General features: G+C 42.3%; 1 long non-coding RNA gene across 1 annotated transcript; it reads left to right on the top strand.

Moving 5' to 3' along the window:
* On the top strand, positions 1-23,811 carry LOC112229753. Its single transcript, XR_002950213.2, has 2 exons — positions 1-419; positions 23,002-23,811. It is a non-coding gene; the product is annotated as an uncharacterized LOC112229753 (long non-coding RNA).
* The last annotated feature ends 897 nt before the right edge of the window (positions 23,812-24,708 follow it).

The following is a 24,708-nucleotide window of genomic DNA, read 5'->3' as shown; positions in this document are numbered from 1 at the left end:
TGGAAGTAGCAGCAGGAGAAGTGGCTCCAAAATTGCTCTGATTCCTAGTACATTTATTGTTCCAAATGAACCCATCTGTCTTAAATCTCTCCAGTGTTGGTTTGTCTCTGGGTAATCCACACACCCACGCAAAACACAAGTAAACTTCCGCAAGCTTGGAACAGAAGGTCAGCGTTACAGTGTTCTCAGGGCAGAGGTATGTGGTTTTGGTTTAAGCCTCCATCTTAAAAGATATATTCCTCAAAGGTGAACTTTATACACAATAGACCGCTGGAGAAGGACAGGCACTGTTACAGTGTTTGGGAGATAAAAGGGAGCCTTATCAGACACAAACGACTGCAGCAACATGTTGGGATACTGTAACGGGATTCGTCCTCCTCTGACGAGGCGTATGAGAGATCGGACCAATACGCAGCATGGTAAGTGTTCATGATATATAATAAATACAAAAACAACAAGAGAACGAAAAATGAAACCGAAACCGTTCTGTCTGGTGCAGACACAAAACAGAAAACAATCACCCACAACTAAAATGGGGAATACAGGCTTCCTAAGTATGATTCTCAATCAGGGACAACGAACGACACATGCCTCTGATTGAGAACCATACCAGGCCAAACACATAAACACAACATAGAAAAAAAGAACAGACTACCCACCCCAACTCACGCCCTGACTAAACTAAAACAAAGACATAACAAAGGAACTAAGGTCAGAACGTGACAGATACCTTCGCTATGCTGCTGTCTGTGGTCGACATAGTGGTCGAGAAGGTTGTGTCTTCCTCTTCCCCCATATCTTCTCCCTCATAAAACTCCTCTTCACTTGCTCTTAGAAACTTGTCCAGGTCCTCAGTACTAGCGTTGCCTAGTGAACAACACATTTGTGAGGTACTTTCCAGTACTTAGTTCAAAGAATTAAACACAAACAAGGAAGCAGATTAAATTATTTTGTACAAACAGGGGGATAAAAATAAATAAAAAAATCAGTCAAAACCCCAAAAATGAAGGTGTTTTAACATACTGAAAAAGATGTATTCAAAGGTGGCGTTGTAGTCGTAGTCCGGTGTCTGTGTTGTGTCACCGTAGTCATCATATACAGTTTGGCCTGTAGGGATGGAGTAGAAACAGAAGGTTATGTCAACGCAGTGAGACAATAGCAGATTGGGTTTGGGTCCAAAAAAAACAACAAATAAAAAGCTTCTGACCAAAATCAAGGTCAAAGATGAGGGGAAAGCTGACCTACAATGTTATATTTCCCAAGTGCTGTTTGGCACACAGCTAGCATCAATATAGCTTAAAGAGATGGTACACTCAAAATGCATCGTTTATCAGATATTTTCAGACCTAAAAAGTGGTATAATGTCAAGAGGAGTCCCAAGCTATCGGCTGTATAGAAACAGCTACATGTCTCAACTCCAAAATAATAGGAACGATGGGCACCAAATAAAAATCAAGAAATTAGACAGGGTCTATCTTATATTAATTTAGAGTTGAGGCATATAGCTGTATCTACAGTGTACAACCGATAGCTTGGGACTACAGAGGTCTGAGCATGTCTCGCAAAGATGAACTTTATAGTAAATGATCACTTCAGAGGCCATATGGACAGTTCAATCCACCCCACCAAATAAAACAATTTAATAAAAAGGAGAAATAGATCATGGTGCCAAATATCCTAAATCTCAGTAAACCTTTAAAATGGGTTAATCCATCTCGACTTCTCTTTAAATTCACTGAGCTCTTTCATCGTCAAGCATTATTAAAGTATTTTTTATCAGTATTTACAGACAGCCCATTAACACTCCTTAAATTACGTGATGAACTTTTATATTCTGAATAATCTAATGGTCTGTAAATATCCAGCAGAGGCTGTTGAATGTTAATGGCAGTCTTAATCATTTACTATGATTAATGGATGTAGAGTCCAGTGCTAACTCAAGGGAGTTACTCAAGGGAAATCATGCATAGTTTTGGCACGCGAGTGGGGAGGGGCGTCCATGAATTGTGCCTGGCCTACAAAGCAGTTGCATGTATTCATGGAAGCCAAGGGAAGCTAGGCTACCCCCCAAAAAGTATATTTTGTCTCTGTGTTTCTTAAATGTCTTCAATCCTCAAGAGGCTGAATGTATTTTACTGAGCGAGCTTCCAAGCAAACGAAATAGCGCCCCACTGTATGTATAGCCCATCTATGCTGTCTTGTCAAAAGGTGTATGTTATTGTTGCCACCTGTAGCGTTGAATGCAAGGGAGCCAGCGAGCATTTGGCTTGGCCTCCCTTGATATTTTGTTTTTAACAGAAAATCAGCATTGAGCTAAACTGAGTGAGCTCAGCTGTGAATGGTCCTGGCGCACCAAACAAATAAAAATCAAGTGTAGCCAGTTTGTATTTGGCTTCAAACCAAATCACATCACATTAAACAGAAAACTAGAATTGTTGCATCTCGTTGTGTCATTGTGCTCCGGTAGCTAGCTAGCTTAAATCGTCCCTTTACTAAATTAGCAATGGATGGAGAAATGGATTTGGACTTGTGGCTTTACTTAAATCTCCATACTGGCCAATGATTATAACGCGATTCTGATCCAACCATAAATTCATACATCGTGCCCCTGGACTGAGAGGATGGAAGTTCAACATGCAGTTAGATGTAGTTGGCTGGCTAATGTTAACAAGTTGGTCTGGCGCATCATTGCCCATGAAAGGAAGTTAAGCTAGCGAGCAAGCATTTTGACCAGGTAGCCTAGGACAACAAAAACCAAATGTATGTACTGTATGACAAAGTGATAGACCATTCAGTTAACATGAAAGAGGCATTGGAGTTTCTCTACAAGTAAGGTGAGTCAACATGTTTTTTTCTACTTGCACACACACACACAGAAACCAGTACCATAGACAAACACAGCAAATGTAGCTTATGTTGATTGGACTAAATTGTTTTTGGTATCTTTTAGTTGTCACTGTATTAGACTAAGCAGAGTTGAATAGATGTTGAAATGTTGAAGTTAAAATGTGCTGGAATAGTGGAGGCATCGGCTGTTTTCTTTGCGACTTGGGGTAACTGTCCACGGTTCTAAAATAAATAGTTTAGTAGTCTGAAAATGTCAGAAACATTAACTTGCTTGACCATGCTGTAGGTCATGTAACTGTTTGTTACATGTAATATGCTATGTGGACTCCACCAGACAGAGGTTTTGTGATGAAGAAAGATGCAGTTGGATTTTTTCTGCCGCTGTGTCTTCTTAATGTCTCGGCCTTACGGTAGGTCTATATATCACTGTGTCAAGGCATATGAACTAACAGGTTATAGAGCAAACAACGCAATTATCACAGCACATAGGATTTAATAATGGCAATTTTCTTGGGTGGGATTCCCCAATGATTTTACCCACGCACCGCAACAAAGATGTTTCTGTGAGGAAAATATATCTCAGTCGCGATAAGGACAAAATATACTGGGTAGTGAATGCCATCTCACGAGTTGTATGCATTTCTGGATAACAGCATCTGCTAAATTACTAAAATGAAAACGTAACATCTCTGCATCATTTACAGTTAAAAGCAGTGGTTTCCAAATGTTCTACCCTTTTCCCCCAACAAGTGAGAACCCTAAACAAATATGCCTCGTATTGTTCTATAGTGCCCTTTTCATTTCCAACCAATTTTCCTTTTATTATCGAACAGTGAGGAGATTTTGATAAGAGGTAAAGCGGTAATATGAGACTGATACACACCTTGTACCCATACACATACACATACCCATACACACCTTGTACGTTAGTCAGCAGATGTTTGGCTGACTGTTTGAAATGGGCAGTTGCACAGCACTAAACTAGGAAATGAGAGGTAAGCTCCTCCAAACCAATCAATATCAGCGCAGCTCTTAGTTCTGACAGCTGTTGCTCAAACTTAATTTAGAACAGCTTATCTGGTCAGGCAATATTTGAGACAAACTCAGGTTATTAAGGTGGGTCAGGAAAATAAATAAAGAAGCGACAACAATAGCTACAGCAAAGCTGGTTCTGTCAGTCAATCATGATGGTGGACACAGGTGGCAAAAGTCAGATTTGATTTGGACAGCACTGATGTCACTCAAGGAAATGATGTACTACCCCAATATAAATCATTGACAATTGTTTCGTTAGCCTATCCATCAGTTAGTAATTTCAATGAAACTAACTTCCTTAAGCATCTAAGTCTAAACTTACTCAAGAGAATCAGTAATCCTCTCTATAACAGCATTCAAGCTGCAGGACTTCCATTCAGTTACCTGAGACCTTACTAATGGGTGGACATCAGGGAGAGACGATGGCAGCCACGGTACATCATCATCATCAAATAGTTTGGAAAGTCACATCACATAGGCCATGCGAACCAGGGCTGGAGTCCAGGAAGAGAGGACATGATTTGCTGGTTAAAAAAAAAGAGAGATATGGGAGACCTCAGGACAGGGGTCACCCTGCCTACCCACTACAGGGCTCTGGTGGTTTTTGGTCCATAGAACTCACAGAAGCTCTGGACCCTGCACTTTGGACCGGAAGTTCTGAAGAACAGAGAATGGGAACTGACCCCAATAGCCCAATTCCTTATCCCAAAAATGCCTATATAAATAGGGATCCATCAGTTGCATGTGATTGATTTATAGTTCCAGGATGTATCACAACCGGGCCGTGATTGGGAGTCCCACAGGGCGGCACACAATTGGCCCAGCGTCGTCCAGGTTAGGGTTTGGCCTGGGTAGGCAGTCATTGTAAATAAAAATGTGTTCTTAACTGACTTGCCTAGTTAAATAAAAGGTTGAATAAAAATAAATTAAATGAATATACAGATGTATTAGTGTAGAGCATTTCCCAATGACAACATATTGTATGCGTTTGCCTCTGTTATTTCAACCGGGACCCCCTGCTTTTTTCAAGATGCGTTAAAATGTCCTCAGACAGTGAGACTCATGATCATCTGAGTGAACTAGTTTATAATTGTATTGTGCCCATCTTCCTCCTCATTCTAGTTTCACATGCAACCATTGCCCCAAACTTCCTCCTAATCCAGTTCGGTCTACTTGTACAGGATTTATTGGGCTCCGCTCCAGTCCCCGCTCCATGATCATCTGTTTCTGGAGGAGTCATAAAGGCTGCCTTGAAGTGGAAGAGATGGCCTACACATATTATGATGCCCTACACATATTATGATGTCTAATGGGAAGGGTCAGTGCAAAATGATAAGGTACATGGGTGGTCAATGTTACTACCAGATAACTTTCAGATGGGCTTTGATGCTAGCTTCTCTTTTTTTTTTAACCCAGAGATGAACTGTAGCTTGTGGCAGTCTGCCATCATGCCTTCAGATACACAATCCCATTCTCTGTCAACACGCCACGACTGGCAATGGAGTGCTATGTGGAAGAAAACACCAATTCACTAGTATCCGGCATTGTGTGGGCAAGCTGTGGGCAGCTTAGAAAAAAATGAGGCAATGAGGCAATGTGTGTGCTGCTGTCCTCTATAGCTTCCTGTCCTTGATCACCACATAATGCTTATGTGTCACAGTCTCCTCTCAGGACCAAGATTCATGCTACCTCTATGAAAGTATTCAAAAAAAACATTCTCATACACAACAGTAAATGACACAAACCTTTTATAGTGAGCGTAAGTGGATCTGTTCTTCATCTGAGAAGACAGGCTGCTTGTCTTAACACTGCCCACCAGTTTAGGAGGAAAAGGTTCCATTGTGGTCACTGTGACGACCCTCCCACTCTGTCTGCCATATTCTCGCTTTGTTCTTGTTTCCTTATTAGGATGCCGATGGGCGGAGTTGGCAGGGTCGTCAGCTACATGGGAAACACCTGGGCCCGGTGTGTTCCAGGATAAATAAACATCTTCCACATTCATGGAGGAGACTCTCTCCATGCAGACACCTTTCTAGATTTTGTTGTGTTTCTTGGTGGCCTTTTGGTTGTTTGCTTTGGGTACCTTTGGTAACACCCTGCATTATCACATTCATACATGCAAAACACTCACTTACACATACCATTGTATATTGTACTTAGTTACTTATTTGATAAATATATATTTTGTTACTCCTTATCTCCACGTTGTCTCCCTTTTGTTACGGGCTTTGAGCCGGTTCGTGACAGTCACAGTATGTGCTTTCCAGGGAAGGAACTATGGGAAGGGAATCTCAATCCCATTGCTTTGCATCCTGAAGATTCAGCTGATTCCTATAGTGGGCTCTGAACAAACATGTTCAGAATACCGACCACATCACATGCTAAGCCTGTAGGGGGAAAGCTATTGCAAAAATACAGTAACGCCAGCCATATAAGCAAACTGGGGGTAGGTGTTGAATGACTGTTTTCAAACACCCTATTAAAAGGAGCGGTCCTTTGTCTACCTCCAACAGGGAACCATAATGATGTCGAGCTTGTCCAAACACTGTCAAAACGTTGCCTGGCATGAAACGGGGGGTTGGGGGGGGGGTTGCACAACAGAGGTATTTCTGCACAAACTGTCTCAAGGTAGGTCATCTGCATGCTCGTCGTCCTCACCAGGGCCTTGACCTGACTGCAGTTCGGATTCGTAACCAACTTCAGTGGGTAAATGCTCACTTTTGAATCCCGATTTCATCCGTACGGGACGTTGGCGAGCGGTTTGCTGATGTCATCGTTGTGAACGGAGTTCCCCATGGTGGCGGTGGGATTATGTTATGGGCAGGCATAAGCTACGGACAATGAACACAATTGCATTTTATTGATGGAAATTTGAATGCACAGAGATACCGTGACGAGATTCTGAGGCCCATTGTCGTGCCATTCATCCGCCACCATCTCATGTTTCAGCACGATAGTGCACTGCCCCATCTCGTAAGGATCTGTACACAATTCATCCATGGCCTAAATACTCACTTGTCACCCATTCAGCATGTTTGGGACACTCTGGATCGACGTGTATGACAGCCTGTTCTAGTTCCCGCCAATATCCAGCAACTTCACACAGCCATTGAAGAGGAGTGGAACAAGATTCCACAGGCCACAATCAACAGCCTGATCAACTCTATGCGAAGGAGATGTGCATAAGGCAAATGGTGGTCACACCAGATACTGACAGGTTTTCTGATCCAGGCCCCTACCTATTTTTAAGGTACCTGTGACCAACAGATACATATCTGTATTCCCAGTCATGTGAAATCGATAGATCAGGGCCTCATTTCTTTTCAAGTGACTGATTCCCTTGTATAAACTGTAACTCAGTAAAATCTTTGAAATTGTTGCATTTATATTTTTGTTCAGTGTAAATCACGTGTTAAATGAGGTGGAAGGTGAGATGAGATGAGGTGAAATGAGTAGGACACCCAATACAGCATCACAGCTTTGTTTGGTTTTTAGGTCTATATTTCATCCTCTTGTGTGTCATTACCACCAAGGTTTGCAAAATAATGACATTTCCTCAATCTGGGCAGTGGCCCAAGTCAAGGTACATTTATTTTAAGGAGGCTGAACACAGCCTCAACATTGCAAAGCACGGGCAAAATATTCTCACCAACAAAATTTGAGACAGGCAAACAGGGTTAGCGTGACATAAAATGTGGCCTCATTTGCTCTAATTATGATTCATCAAATAGAAAAAAAAAATGTAAAGTCCCTATCGATACAATCCCAGATGTGGAAGTTGCCAACCCTTTTGAAAAGCCCATCCCATGTTAAGCCTCCAACCATAATGAAATGCGAAAAAAAACTGTACTTTTGAAATGTCAAAAACAACAAAAAAAAAAATCAAGCAACATATCATGCCATTCATGATCATTAATTTATTCAGATGTTTCCTTATTTAAATTAGGTTGCCCTTTTTTTTGTTAATGTAATGCGCAAGTTGCACATGTCTTTCATTCCGAATTGGAACGTGTCCACCACTGCTACCTGATGGACTGAGTGTTTTGACAGGCACTTTGCAAACATATACTGAGAACAATCAAGCTTCCCACTCACTGCCTGAAAGTCAATGTGGCCCACAGTGGGACAGGGGGGGGGGTTAGAGGGAGTGAAGGAGGAGGCTGGCTGGGACCTGCAGCAGGATTACGTCGCCGGGTGATTGTTCTGCCCCCAGGGCTTGAGAGAGGAACATGGTTGCGTACGGCTTGGTTCACTGGCTTGTGTTTTCAGACTTTCCCACACTTTGAAGCGTTTTAGCTGAGTAGACTTAGATCAAAAGATATTTGTATGGAAAGTCAGACCAACTAACTGGATTTGTAAATCTGATAGTCGTCAATGCCTCATCCCACCATTACAATTGTGAAATATTTGTGCAAGTCTGGCAAAACGTTCAGGGGAAAAACTTTCCACTTTGTTTTAACTTTAAAAAAAAAAAATGATCTTACAGAAAGTTCTCAGTCTTAAAATTCACCTAAATACACAACCCACTTGGCACAGATGTCAATTCAACGTAATTTAGTTGAAATGATATGGAGACAACGGTGATTCAACCAGTGTGTGCCCAGTGGGAAAGCTGACACCTGCTCCCCTCAGTACTCCCCTCAGTATTCTAGATCACCCAATAATACTCACACACACACACACACACCTGCCTCTATCAGAGGTCAATCCAAACAGATACACATGCCACAGGTTCTCAGTTCTTACATTCTGTTTTTTCATGGTACTCAATCTCCCCACAGATAAACACCCTGCCTATTGCAGTACTCACCGCAGCAGAGAGGCAACAGCAGCACTCCAGTCAAGCAGAGAAAGAGAAGGCGGTAGTGGGTTAGCCTGTGCATGTTGCTCCAGAAAGAGATAACGTGTGTGTGTGTGAGGAAGTGATTAGACTCCAAACTGGGCTCTGAATGAATGTGGTGTGTGTGAGAGAGGGGTGGGGGAAGAGGGAAAAGAGGGAGGTGGCAGAAGAGGGGAACTCTCCTTTGTCTCAATGTGTTTCTCAATCTGCCGAGTATAAACCAAACACACCCCAAAAATGCAAATGGCACAAAGTGGCTGTGATTTGGTTTAAAGTGAGGTAAACTGATTCTGGATCCATCATGGCCTTTTAACACTGATTGGTTGAAGTTGGGATTACAGTAGATTCATCTGATTCAGTCAGTGACTAGTGACCACTTTTTACAAACTGTAGATGGGGTTTGGTATTATATATTGGGATGATTCTGGGTTATAAAGGACATGGAGTGGTGGGTAAATTGTCAAGACAGTGAGTCCACTAAATGAACAGTGCTCAAGGCACTGAAATGAATCCGCAAACTTTGGTATGAGAAAATGCATTTCGCAATTAGTGAAAAGGTTACCGGGTGGCGAGAAATAGCATTGTCTTTCTTATATATATTACACAAATTCATATACATTCCAATTGAACATGATGATTAGATAACGTCAGATAACAGTGCATATATTCATGCATATGTTCAAATTGTGCCTCTAAAAAGCCATTGTTGTTTGGACAGCTCATCTTGCTGTGACCCGGCCAGTAAAGACAGTCAACTACGCTTTCCCTATTGTGGAGAAAATGCTCTTTTCCAAACGCCAGATGTTTTTGCGTTTTACATAGAAGAGGTGGGGGGTTTCAACCGCCCCCATCCTCCCCAGTCAGCATGGGGTCGTGGAGTAAGATATATTTAAGCCAGTCACCTAAATGGTCCCACGGTCCTGTTCACAGCCGGTGGTGCTTATAGTAACAAGAGAGACCAGGCCAACTCTGAGTCATAGAGCTGTTCCAAAGAACATCTCTTGATCAGAGTTTGGTCTCTCAGTTCCTTAACCTCTCACTCCTTTCTTGCTCCCTCTCTCAACGCTTGCGACCTGTATTCTTCCTGTGAACGAACGGCCAAACCCTGAGTGTCTTGTCTGTTTCCCGCCTAGTTGTCAAGGGTGAGTCCAGCAGCCTGGCAAAGCCTTCCAGAAGTGTCCTGTTTTTTTCCCCGTCCCATTTGACATTTCTCTACACAGAGACACCTTTTAATGGAATGGCCCACTGCCAGGGGAAAATGGTATGAACAGAGCATGCACAAATGTGCCATTCTCCAAATCTCCAGTTTCATGACTGCAGGATGGCTGGGGGAGAGTGAGAGTGACATCCCTGACCTGAGCATTAACCAAGGGGTGCGTATAGGCATGTACACAATTCACACTGCTCGACACCCTGACAGATAGATATGTGACAGGAGTGGGGGAAGGGTGGAGTGGTTTTGAAAACAGCCATGGTCAGGACAGGGGGTTGGCAGGGATGCCCAACAAGCTCAGGCGGTGTTCAATGAAGTGGACAGAACTCTGTACAAGGCCTTGTTTTTGGTCTAGTTTTGTGGTTGTCACAGTATCAGATTTGCAGGCTGACGCACAAATTCCACGGAATCTCATTAAGTCCATATGGCTGGTCAGCATCATGCAAGAGGGTGTACTTATTTTGAGCAGATGTAACCTAGCCCAGTTTGCAGTGCTACCTAGCCCAGTTTGCAGTGCTACCTAGCCCAGTTTGCAGTGCTACCTAGCCCAGTTTGCAGTGCTACCTAGCCCAGTTTGCAGTGCTACCTAGCCCAGTTTGCAGTGCTACCTAGCCCAGTTTGCAGTGCTACCTAGCCCAGTTTGCAGTGCTACCTAGCCCAGTTTGCAGTGCTACCTAGCCCAGTTTGCAGTGCTACCTAGCCCAGTTTGCAGTGCTACCTAGCCCAGTTTGCAGTGCTACCTAGCCCAGTTTGCAGTGCTACCTAGCCCAGTTTGCAGTGCTATTCACCAATAACGTACACATATGAAAAGGCAGATAAGAGGACCCCTGCAGGCCAATGAATGGTAGTTTAATGATGTGCTTGGATAGCAGGTCAGGCATGTGTTAGACAGGTCTGAGATGTTATTTCCTTTCTGGGGATTCCTTGTCGGCACTATCTACTGTATGCGTTGATAGATGGTCCTATGGACACTCTGGAAAACAAACAGGGCATTGCTCTAGGAATGGAATTTGAGAGGGCATTCAACAATATGATCAAAGTTCTTAGAGACTTGGATCATATGCACTCTTAAATGCATTAGACACAACATCCACACATTCATTATCAAAACTGATTACTAGGTTAAACTCCAAAAACCCTGTGTAACTATCAATATCAGTGTGCTCCCTGAAGACCAGCGTTTAACGCTGTGTTCTCTCCCACAGAAAAACTTGTGTGGGTGCAAGGGAATCATACAGGATTTGTCCGTGGGAGCAGCCAGAAGATAATTCTCAGGGCTCCAGAGGGCCCCTTAAGGTGGGGGAGCTGTGCTGGATCCGTTGTGCTTGCAGAGGGTCCAACCCAGGGGGAGAACACATTTGTGAATGTTTACGATTGGATATTTGAATGGAATCTGGGCACGGATCCAGCAACCGTTTTCCGTATGTGCACCACTGATCCATCGTGGTTGCTCAATCTCCTCGTAGAAATCATCTACATGAAAGAGCACTGAGCCTATAATACAGTGCATTCGGAAAGTATTCAGACCCCTTGACTTTTCCCACATTTTGTGACGTTACAGTCTTATTCTAAAATTGATTAAATTGTTTCTCCCCCTCATCAGTCTACACACAATACCCCATAATGACAAAGCAAAAACTGGAATATCACATTTACATAAGTATTCAGACCCTTTACTCAGTACTTTGTTGAAGCACCTTTGGCAGCGATTACAGCCTCTAGTCTTTTTGGGTATGACACTAAAAGCTTGGCACACCTGTATATAGTGTATCCCATTCCCATCCCATCCCATTCTTCTCTGCAGATCCTCTCAAGCTCTGCCAGGTTGGATTGGGAGCATCGCTGCACAGCTATTTTCAGGTCTCTCCAGAGATGTTCAAATCCAGGCTCTGGCTGGGCCACTCAAGGACATTCAGAGATTTGTCCTGAAGTCACTCTTGCGTTATCTTGGCTGTGTGCTTAGGGTCATTGTCTTGTTGGAAGGTAAACCTTCACCCCAGTCTGAGCGCTCTGGAACAGGTTGTCATCAAGGATCCCTCTGTACTTTGCTCCGTTCATCTTTGCCTCAATCCTGACTAGTCTCCCAGTCCCTGCCACTGAAAAACATCCTCACAGCAGGATGTTGCCACCCCCATGCTCCACTGTAGGGATGGTGCCAGGTTTCCTCATGTGACACTTGCCATTCAAATCAAATCAATTGATTTGATTTGATTTGAGGTTTCCTCATGTGACACTTGCCATTCAAGCCAAAGAGTTCAGTCTTGGTTTCCATCAGACCAGAGAATCTTTTTTCTCATGGTCTGAGAGTCCTTTAGGTGCCTTTTGACAAACTCCAAGCATGCTGTCATGTGCCTTTTACTAAGGAGTGTCTTCTGTCTGGCCACTACCATAAAGGCCTGATTGGTGGAGTGCTGCAGAGATGGTTGTCATTCTGGAAGGTTCTCCCATCTCCACAGAGGACCACTGGAGCTCTGTCAGAGTGATCATTGGGTTCTTGGTCACCTCCCTGACCAAGGCCCTTCAACCCCAATTGCTCAGTTTGGCAGTCAGGCAGCTCTAGGAAGAGTCTTGGCGGTTCCAAACTTCTTCCATTTAAGAATTATGGAGAAACATCTCTTGGATTATCAATGGAAACAGGATGCACCTGAGCTCAATTCCAAAATCTCATAGCAAAGGGTCTGAACACTTATTTAAATAAGGTATTTCTGTTATGGGGTTGTGTGTAGACATAATGTGTGGGGTAATGTGTGGCCGTAACATAATCAAATGTGTGAAAGGGAAGGGGTCTGAATACTTTGAATGTATACCACTGTATACCCAGTGGCCCAACTAATAGCCAGGGCTCTTTGAAATGAGACTACAAGGTTTTTTGATACTGAACATAGTAAACACTATTAAACGGTTGAAATCAGAGAGTAAACCTATACTGAGCACTACATTTCTAAGTAAACATAAGATTTAGAAAGTCCGTACTGCAGGGTTAAACAGTGCAGATTTGCAAATTCTTTTCACAATTAGAGACAGACTATGGCTACTACCATAAAGAGGAAGTCACAAATATCTGCCTCTTTTCTTAGAGCCATGAATACAAATGCGCCACAGATAATAGGGCCTGTTTGCCATCCAAGACGTCCTCTAAAACTAAAGCTGATGGACAGGGATTTCCACTAGCGATGAGAATAAATCTAATCATAACAGATGTTATTGGTCACATACACATGGTTTGCAGATGTTAATGCGAGTGTAGCGAAATGTTTGTGCTTCGATTTCCAACCACGCAGTAATATCTAACAAGTAATCTAACAAATTCACAACAACTACCTTATACACACACACAATGGAATGAGATGGAATAAGAATATGTCCATATAAATATATGGATGCGCGATGGCCGTGCGGCATAGGCAAGATAAAATAGATGGTATAAAATACAGCATATACACTACCGTTCAAAAGTTTGGGGTCACGTAGAAATGTCCTTGTTCTTGAAAGAAAAGCAACCTTTTTGTCCATTAAATTGATCATAAATATAGTGTAGACATTGTTAAAGTTGTAAATCTGGGCCGGCAGCCTTGCGAGGGTTAACACATTTAAATGTTTTACTCACGTCGGCCACGGAGAAAGAGAGCCCACAGTCTTTGGTAGCGGACTGTGTCGGTGGCACTGTATTGTCCTCAAAGCGTGCAAAGAAGTTGTTTAATTTGTCTGGAAGCAAGACGTCGATGTCCGCGACAGGGCTGGTTCTCTTTTTGTAATCTGTGATTGTCTGAAGACCCTGCCACATAAGACTCGTGTTTGAGCCGTTGAATTGCGACTCTACTTTCTCTCTATACTGACACTTTGCTTGTTTGATTGCCTTGGAGGGAATAACTACACTGTATTCGATCATGTTTCCAGTCGGCTTGCCATGATTAAATGCGGTGGTTCGCTCTTTCAGTTTTGCGTGAACGCTGCCATCAATCCACGGTTTCTGGTTAAGGAAGGTTTTAATAGTCACAGTGGATACAATATCTCCAATGCACTTCCTAATAAACTCACTCACCGAGTCAGTGTATACGTCAATGTTATTGTCTGAGGCTACCAGAACATATCCCAGTCCACGTGATCGAAGCAATCTTGAAGCGTGGAATCCGATTGGTCAGACCAGCGTTGGATAAACCTAAGCACGGGTGCTTCCTGTTTTAGTTTCTGCCTATAGGAGGGGAGCAACAAGATAGAGTCATGGTCAGATTTGCCGAAGGGAGGGCGGGGGAGGGCCTTGTATGCATCGTGGAAGTTAGAGTAGCAGTGGTCCAGTGTTTTGCTTGAGCTGGTACTACAATCAATGTGCTGGTAGAATTTAGGTAGCCTTGTTCTCAAATTAGCATTGTTAAAATCCCCAGCTACAATAAATGCAGCCTCGGGATATATGGTTTCCAGTTTACATAGAGTCCAGCAAGGTTCTTTCAGGGCCATCGAGGTATCTGCTTGGGGGGGGGATATACACGGCTGTGAGAATAATCTAAGATAATTTTCTTGAGAAATAATGCAGTCGCCATTTGATTGTAAGGAATTCTAGGTCAGGTGATCAAAAGGACTTGAGTTCCTGTATGCTGTTATGATTATACCATGAGTCTTAAATCATGAGGCATACACCCTTCCCTTCTTACCAGAGAGATGTTTGTTTCTGTCGGCGCGACGCATTAAGAAACCCGGTGGCTGTACCGACTGACAACATATCCCGAATGTTACACTCTGATGTCTCTCTAGAAGGCAACTCATGCCCTAATTTCATCCATCTTGTTGTCTAGAGACTGGACATTGGTGAGTAATATGCTCGGAAGCGATGGATGGTGTGCGCGCCTTCTAAGTATGACCAGGAGACCACTCAGTCTGCCTCTCCTGCGGTGACAACTTTGTTTTGGGTCGGCCTGTGGGATTAGTTCCAATGCCCAGGGTGGCGGTCCAAACAAAGGATCCGCTTCGGGAAAGTTGTATTCCTGGTGGTACTGTTGGTAAGTTGACGTCACTCTTACATCCAATAGTTCTTCCCGGGTGTATGTAATAACACTTAAGATTTTCTGGGCTAACAATGTAAGAAATAATACATAAAAAAACAAATTATTGCATAGTTTCCTAAGGACTTGAAGCGAGGTGATCATCTCTGTCGGCGCAATCTTGATATAGCCATCAGACAATCTTGATATAGCCATCAGACTCAGTGATCTAGACCCTGGTTTGAGACCCAGCAAAGTCCCATAAACACAAAGGGAGGTAAAAAATAAGTCTTAACAGACTTGTCTCGTTAAAAAAAAAAAAAGACAATGATAAGATTCAATATAGGTAGACTGGAATTTCCCTTCACTTGAACCCTCAGATTATTTTGTGATCTATACAGATGGGTTCATTTTAAACAACTACATGCATGATTGGAATGCAACTCCTTCCCTTCACTGTAGAACCATTGTTCAGCCATCCCGATCCAAGCCTATCCCCGACATCTGATGTGGGTGGAAGCTAAAACTTGGAAATGATTTCCAAATATTGAGGCAATCTATTTCAAATCATTACCATGGCAGGCGGTCTAATGCAACAAATCTCTAATCCTTTTGTAGATAAAGCGCAATTGCTACAGTATTTTTAATAGAAGAGCTAGGTGAGATACAAATCTGAGTCAAATGGAATTTGATGGGAGGGTTTTGCCCGTGGGTATGTTAGGCACTGAAATGTCTGTTCCCATTATTTATCAAAGCTGCCCACGGAGGCAAAGGGCCGAGGCTATGAAGTGGAAGAAAAGCGGGGGACTGGGAGTTGGATGGGGCCCCAGACTCAGACACCTGCAAGGCCTGTGTCGCATAGTATAAACTCTCAAGCACAAGGACACACTAAACTTGTGATCGATTCTCTGATATGTAGGCTCTAGTGTTTTTTTTATTTTTTAAATAAGGTAAAACTTTGTCATGGTAAAGAAAACATTTAGTGAATCATAAATGGGCTTGACTGAAGCTCCCTTGAGTTATAGACCTATTATGCCATTACAGGAGACGAAAGCATATTTTGAGTAGGAGAGTGTGGGGGAAGCAACTCTGAAAATATAGTTCACCAAGCTACCAATCACTTCCTGTTGGAAGAAGTGAAGCTACGCTTTAAAAAAATATGGTTAACTGAACTAAAGTTAATTTGAACTACTTTGTACCATATGTCAATCTGAAATGTCAAAGACAACAAATTCAAAGATCAGATCACTTTGGGGTCATGTTAACAAAATGTGCAATTTAGCCTTTAAAACACAAAAATGACTTTCAAGTGACATTCATTTATTGCCTATTTTACCCATATTTTATTTTTGCCAAAAGATTAGTGTGTCGTTCCAATAGTTAGCTACCCCACTACATGGCAAAAAATGTAATTACTAGTTGACCTACATGAAGTTCACTACTCCCCAAACACTGAGTAGGACATCATGAAAATCACTGTTGGAAAATACAGTATAATGGCAGGAGATACAAAAATATATTATTGATGGCTTCTCTAGGAAGAAAGGAGTCTTGTACATTGCATTCTGCAATGTGCAGCATCTGTTACAATAAATGGTCCTTTTCCACACGAGAGGACAAATTTGAATCATGAGTGTACAGCTGTATTACAATAAACCAAAGGAAGTGTTAAACTAATTTACCAGATGTTTGTCTTACCAATAGTTTAAGAGTGAGACATTTAAGTCCTTGGTCTGACATGTTGAGAATGTTTATGAAATCCCCCAGCTGTGAAAATGACTCAATAGTCCCTCTGGGCTTATTGTGATTTCAAACAAGCTATTTATTGTTATGAATGAATACATTAGCTGCTCTTATTACACATCAATTCAGAGGGACGGTGAAGAGGGGAATGTGCATATACTGTGAAGGGTTTCCTGGTGAACCACTGGCAGATGGTTTTACGACAGAGGTGCACTTGACATTGAGCTACCAAAATATAGTCGCAGGGTCCCCTGCCCGACATGGTTCAGAACCAACAGGCATACTGATCCCACATCAATGGAATTGGAACTGGGGCTTCAGATGAGACCTCTGTGGCGAGCAGTGCAGCACGCAAATGAGCTGCCGGCTCAGCTGCGTGGTGTATATTCATGTAATTCCATTGACTAGCCAGCCAAGGACAACGGTAAGAATCCACAAACTCCAGTCTGTAGCTGCTGCTGAAAAAAAAATGTACACAAATGCATGCCTTAATATTAAAGTCAGTTTCATTTTGTACCCTCACTTTCAGGGCAATTGTTTGTTATTTTCCCATGTTAGATCAGTGAAAGTAAAGACATGCAAATATATTGTGCAAAAGGTACCACTGTCCACAAACCTAGTTAGTTTACGTGATAGTTGGATAGGTAACGACATTGTAATCCTTTTTTAAACTGCTTAGACAGTGTTTACAGACACATTTGTATGTGTAGTGCAGTTTTAACAGTTTCAGCACTGATTCGATTGAATGCCAGCCCGAGTCAAGTAGAGTTCAGGAGGTGGTCAGCAACACAGTAGTCACTGGACCACGAACTACGCATTTCCCACCATTGGCACATAGACCTACATGACAGTTGGCTATCCCCCATCATAGCCTATATTTTACCTTATATTAAGAACATTCCCAATTACCCACAAGGCATGTGCCCATACTCATTTATTATTGGTTGCTCCCTCTGGTGACCACTACAAGGCTCATGGGATGAAAACTGCTTACATTCTTGCCCTCCCTATCTGTAGGACTAGTGGATGGGGTGTAATTTAGGGATATTATACAAGTATTACATAAAAAAACTGAAGAGGGGGAACGAAGAAGAGTGAGAGTCACAACTGTTAAATGTCAGTGTTATGAAGGAATCAAGCAGCAAACCAAATAGTTTCAGAAATGGAGAAGGCACATAATCCAAGTTGAGTTTCAAGTACTGCAGCCAGTTTGCTACAGCAGGAAATAATCGTGCAGCTACAGGAAATGTGAATTATGTTGATTATAATTAAATTGACATTTTTATAGGGGTTGATACATTATTCGGAAGGGAAAAAAAATAATGTCTGACATTTCTAAGTGGAAATTACAAACTTCAGATGCCTTATTAAACCTCAAAGTTCTCCTGCAAAAGGGTGATCACATTAAGATCCTACATCTGTAGTGGTTGCATGGCGTGCAGTGTTGTTCGTGGTGCTGCTTTTTGTGAACATCATGAAATAAAGTTACCCCATACATTGTGCTGTAGAGTTATATTGTGCTATACATCTTTTTCCATCATCAACTAGTCTATAGAAGGCCAGTTTTATTGCTTCTGTAATCAGAACAGTTTTCAGCTGCGCTAACATAACTGCAAAAGGGTTTTCTAATGATCAATTAGCCTTTTAAAATGATAAACTTGGATTAGATAACACAACGTGCCATTGGAACACAGGAGTGATGTTTGCTGATAATGGGCCTCTGTACGCCCCATTTAGATATTCCATTAAAAAAAAATCTGCCGTTTCCAGCTATATTAGTCATTTACAACATTAACAATGTCTACACTGTAGTTCTGATCAATTTGTTGTTATTTTAAATGTACAAAAAAAAGGAAGACATTTCTAAGTGACCCCAAACTTTTGAATGATAGTGTAGATGTACTGTATATGACAGAGGCTATAAGTCTGTTCAAAGACATGTGAGAAAGATTGATGAACGGCCCCTACGGCAGACTGTGTTTATGAATGACATTACTCCCCTTCCTCTCTATCTATCTATCTATGATATAATGAATGGCAGTGTTCACCCACAGCAAGAGTGCCTGTATAGACAAAGGCATCACTTGGCTGGCAAGATGTTTTCCTCTTTGGGGCATGCCATCTGTGTAATGGTGAATGCATGTCGTTGGCACAGTGCCCTTGGCCCGCGTACACTGGTGGTAAATGGCCATTGCCAGATCATGAACCGTATCCAGACAAATTCAATTAAAGTCATGTTGACTCATTGTTGTGTGTTAGAGTTCAACATGTAAAAAGTTAGGCCAACGTTAGTTTATTGTCCAATGATTGCACGTTGGCATGTAATATTGACGTAACGGCAGCTTTCCTAGTTGTCTTCTGCCGGGTCCGGACGAGGCATCTGGCTCTTCGTCCTCTGAGTCTCTTCCTTTTGCGAATAATTGGGATGTCTGCCCTGTGGGGTGTTGAGAATATCGTGTGAGTCCTGCTTGTTGTTGAAGAAGTCTTTGTCTAATCCGAGGTGAGTGATCGCTGTCCTGATATCCAGAAGCTGTTTTCTTCCGTAAGATACGGTTGCAGAAACAATAGCACAATTGGTTTGGAGACTGTAAAACGGCGGCCATCTCCTCCGGCGCCATCATCACTGAAAATATGACTGGTAAAAAGTTAAGGTACACACAGACAGCCTGAAAGGACTGAGTCACCATCTTTGATATAGAACACCTCTATGCTCACCGTACATCATTAGGCTATACTGATTTTAAGATAGGGATTTCTGTACTGTACAGACTTTCATGGTAATAGTAGTACATTTTACAGAATGGCACATCTTCTTGGCCCATGCTGATTACTGACGTGATTTAAAGCACACAGGTCTCTTCACATGTGATGCAAGACATGAAACCACATCTGGAATCTGTTTAAAACATTTACACTAAGGAGTCGTCAAAATGTAACTACCAGCTGATACCTGGCTCAGTTAAAGGGACCGTGTGGGGACATTTTGGGGGGAGCCGTAGTACCTCTGTTTGAGCACTGTCTGACACATTGTAAAGTAGTAAATCAGTGGCCAAGCTGATGCAAATGTATATTTTCTGTTGGGTTTGGATGTTTCTATTCAGGGTGAGTCGTTGACATAAAAGCTCAGAGTAAAAGAGCTGTGTACTCACCTGTGATGGCTCACGCCAACCACAACCTTCCCTTTTGTGTTTGTAAGTACCAGAGCATTTTATGAAGCCATTGTTTGAAAAGTCATCACACATTACAAAGGGAGGGGTGTGGCATGCAAATTGTATATTACAATTCTCTACCCTTCACCCAGAAGTTTGCACTGGTTCACTCCCCCCACATGCATTTAAAGGATTCAATTGGTGCAAGAATGGCTGAATTCATGAAGGGGAGTGTTCAAGTGCTGACTGAAGCCACACACTTTATTTAGGTATTGGATCCTCGAATGGACTTCCATGCCATGTAACTAGCGTTAGCCATGTAACTAGCGTTAGCCATGTAACTAGCGTTAGCCATGTAACTAGCGTTAGCCATGTAACTAGCGTTAGCCATGTAACTAGCGTTAGCCATGTAACTAGCGTTAGCCATGTAACTAGCGTTAGCTTTAGTCAGTAAACATCTTCAAGTGCAGTAGTACTACACAGAGTACTACACTGTTTTCAGACAAAGAAATCAGAAAATTCAGAGTAAAGGAAAAATAGCAACATTAGGCTAAACAAAAAATGTTAACGCAACATACAACAATTTCGAGTTATAGTTCATAAGGAAATCAGTCAATTGAAATAAATAGAATTAAAACATCATGGTGCAAGAAAGTCCATAAATGAAAGGTGAAAACAAAACACCTTTTCACCTTTCATTTATGGACTCTTGCGCTAGGATTTTTTGGGCACCATGATGTTTTAATAAACATCTTTATATTGCATTCAAGCCTCAGTTTTGGATGTATTCATTTTTTTCGACAGGGTTTCATCTCTTCCAGTATTCTTATTTAGACTCCTACTCACCTAGAACAGACACTATTCAGTAGTAAGGACCAGAAAAGAGCGCAGATGGCCTCATCATTTATCTATTTATTCCCCGTCTGCAGTCACCACTTTTGAATTGTAGTGGATATTTTGTCCTTTGCAGAAATCGGAGGCTTAACTGATGCCCAAGCACACACACGGACTTACACTGAGGCGGATATTTAAAACCCATTTTTTCCTAACACGGGCCCCTTCCAAATGCTGGCTCCCTCAGCTGACCACCTCTCCTGCAAACTGAAATATCAAGGAAACCAGGCCTCAACTACATGGCATGACACTGAGTGAGTATGTAAGGTCAAAGAGGATCCCAAGAGGCCTCCGTATTCAGAAAGTAGCTACTCTGGGTCGCAAAGATGAGGATTTCTGCATCAAGTGGTGGGAGGTCCTCAATAAAGCCTCCTTGGACCTTAAGGTTCTTATCCTTGAACACACTCATTGGGTACTGACCAAAACTAAGACAGATCTATGAAACCAGAACCTTTTAAAGCTCTGGAAGAAGATCAAAATAACCATGATAACCTACAAAAGACAAAGATAAGCAAACTGAGGAGATACCATGGACAACCGCGATGACAGGGTGTACCCATGGAGGTTGAACGCACCATCACTGGGCTATGGAAAACCTAAGAAGCAAGTCAGTTTAGAAGAAAAAGACATCCTACACCTTTGGCTCCAGCACCTCCGATTTCCAATCGGACTCTGATTAAGGTTTTCAAAGGGAAGGAGAACGACACAGCCCTGTAGCAGGATCAAGACCAACAGTACTGCTACAACACCAGACAAAGACAACGAGGAGGGGTCGACACGGAATGGGGAGAAAGATTTCAGCACTGGCCGAACAGCAGGACCAGAATCTAATCTTCAACCTGTCCGACAACAACCTGACACCGGCTGAGCAATGCCTTAAAAGTTTTGTCCCATGTCCCCCCCTTCTACCAAATCATCTATGTAAGATCAAAGTTGACGTTCAAATTCTAGAGATCCATCAAGTTGAAATATTTCAAAGACAATGTGCAGGTGTACAATCCCACTACTGAATAACTTTTGTCCACCAGTAAACAATGTCAATATTGACATTTTTTTGTAATCTGGTGAATGTTGACTTAATCCTGCAGTCATCTAAACACAGAGACATTGGGAAAGTGGAACGCGATACACTGTCGTCCCCGAGCAGCAGCAACAGGAAAGCAGCTTAGTATTGTTAAATAAAAGACAATGACTTTGAGATCATGTCCCAACTCTAATGGGACTTGTTACACCAGGATGGAAAGCAACCCTACCACCATTTTTAAAGGAGGAAATTGTCTATTTTCTCAAACGCATTGGTAGAGGGCCACATCTCCCAATCTGAACTTAAGTTTCTTACAAAAGACTTCCCTTCAGTCCCTCTTATGCACTGCCTTCCTAACGTTCACAAATCATTAGAGAACCCCCCTGGACAGCCTATTGTAGCATGTAATGACAGTTAAACTGAACCTATTTCCCATTATGTTGACCGGATCCACCTCCTTTTGTGGTGTAACTGCCCTCATACTTGAGACACTGGCGATTTTCATTAAACAGCTATCTGAACTTGAAATTGGTGATGACCATTTAGATTTCGGCCTCATTGCTCAAGCAATTTTTTTGCTCTACACTAACAATTTGTTTGAAGACTGTTACTATTTACAAAAACAGGGAGCGACAATGGGGTCCATTTCCTCTGAGAAAATTTGTGGTTTATCTGGAATACAAGTTCATTTGGCACAATAACCCTTTCCCCCAACATATACTTGTGGAAAATATATATTGAGGATGAGTTTCTCATTTGAAATGGTCCCCTCGAATGTGTTTGATGATTCTCGCTTACCTTAATCATATGGTTCAATCTATCAAGTTCACAGCCGAGATCAGTCATAGCTAGATATCCTTCCTTGACACCTCGCCTCAGGGTCCTTGACTACTTTGTATACAAAGCCTACAGACAAGAACAGTATTCTACATGCCTCGTGCACATCCCACATTTCTAAAGGGATTAGCGTACACACAATTTCTGAGACTAGCGCATTTGTACTGATACAGCAGTTTGAAAATGAGACTTTGAAAATGTATAGACAGTCTGACGACCGATCGTACCCCTGAAGAATGGCTTGATGATGCTCTCAGTAGAGTACATACCCTTGGTGAGACCTCAACCCGGAAGGAATAAAAGTAATTTAAAAAAAACATGAATCTCTGCGCCACTAAATATTGTCCTCCGAGTGATGACATCACATCAAGGGAGCGATAAGAAACGTCTGATCCTGCTTGACAAGCTATTTTCTCTGTCCCTCCTCTCTTTTCACACTACAGGGCCAGGAATGTCAGGGACTTCATTGTTCGGGCTGTCCCCCTGAAAATAAGTGACGCAAGACTGGACGAGGTGACTGGCTTCTATCCCTGCCATAGTTGTGCAGCATGTAAGGTTCCTCTAACAAAGTGAGTGTTTTCAGCAGCTCTGCCATTGGCAAACAAAAGGCTTACATGCAGCTCTTCTAATGTGATATTCCTTATCTCCGGTCCATGCAATAAATCCCCTATTGCAAGTCATTTCTCAGAGGCTGGTCACAGAGTCTCCTCCATGTCCTTCTGTGCTATACAACAGATGAAACATTCAAGTAGGGGTGGTAAAGCGTGTACTTAGTCTTCTCCAGACAGAATGCAGGTGGATGTTCTATTTAAAAAAATTAAAAAAAAACACCTCTTCACCCATCAGGCATGAATGAAGAATTGTTATTGAAGGGTTTTATGTAACTGGTATATTGCCTCATTGGTGTTCAACACCCCCATCTAGTGGTGTCTCTAGCACCCTACTCTATAATCCTGTGTTTTTTATTCTGAGGAATGTTCACATATAAAAGCAATAACTGATGATATTTCTCTGTCCGCTTTTGTATCATACATTCTATTCTACTATGCACAGATTTATAGATTACCTGATGTGTTTTCTTGCTTGATCATGTGACATGCAATTACCCTTGAAATAGAAGCCAGGTGTGTGTGCCGACATTCACACCAATGATGCCCTGAGGCCGAAACGTTCGTGTTTTGGTTTCACCTTTCATTTATGCACTGATTTTTTTGGGCACCATGTTTTAATAAACAGCTTTATTTTGCATTCAGGCTCAGTTTTGGATGTATTCTTTTTTTTGACAGTGTGCGGGTCTCAATCTCTTTCAGTATTCTTATTTGGACTCCTACGCACACCCACAGTTTCATCAGCTGTCTGGGTGGCTGGTATCAAATGATCCCGCAGGTGAAGAAGCCAACCCAGACTTTGTTTTTCCTGGGGCAAAAGTTCAGGATATCACCAGGTTGCTTCCCGAGGCTGAGAGTCAGTCGCCGGGGGCTGATACTGTCATGGTTCATGTGGGGTCGAATGACATTATGAAGGGCAGCTCAGAACAGCCGAAGATGGATTTTAAAAGAACTGATTGGGTCACTACTTGACAGCAACAAACTCCCAATAATATCTGGCCCTCTGCCCTCCCTAAATTGTGGCATTGAACGGTTCAGCAGACTTATCCCTCCTTAACTGGCTACTAGACTATTGCAGCTTTATGGGAGTAACATTTATTGACAATTTTGATACCATCTAGAATCCAAGCTTGTATTCTAAGGAGGATGGGATTCGCCACCCAAATCATTTGGGTTCCTGGATCCTTTCACAGCATTATAAGGACTTATCAATAACCCAAGTCCAGCTCATTTAATCCCTACCATTGTGTCGCTGAGTTGTCATGTTTCAGCAAATGTACATTATCCCAGGGACGTTGGAAGACAATGTAAGTAACCTAATGTATGTCCCTCTTACTGCCCTGAATGCCTCTGCTGAGCCTACGGCTATTGTATGCAGTAATCATGTGCCTATGAACCAGAGTTATACTGTTAGCACTGTGGTGGTGTGCACTAGCAGGAAGTCCACTGTGTGCAGCTCACCCTGCACTAACAAATAACCGAGCATGTCTACCTCTGCTAAATTTCCCAGTAAAGCAACAAACAAAAAAATCAAGGACCAAG

This window comes from Oncorhynchus tshawytscha, linkage group LG31 (genome assembly GCF_018296145.1).
Source record: "Oncorhynchus tshawytscha isolate Ot180627B linkage group LG31, Otsh_v2.0, whole genome shotgun sequence".
In the NCBI taxonomy this organism is placed as follows: Eukaryota; Metazoa; Chordata; class Actinopteri; order Salmoniformes; family Salmonidae; genus Oncorhynchus; species Oncorhynchus tshawytscha.
The sequence above is the reverse complement of the archived record's forward strand: the minus strand, read 5'-3'. Positions and strand labels throughout refer to the sequence as shown.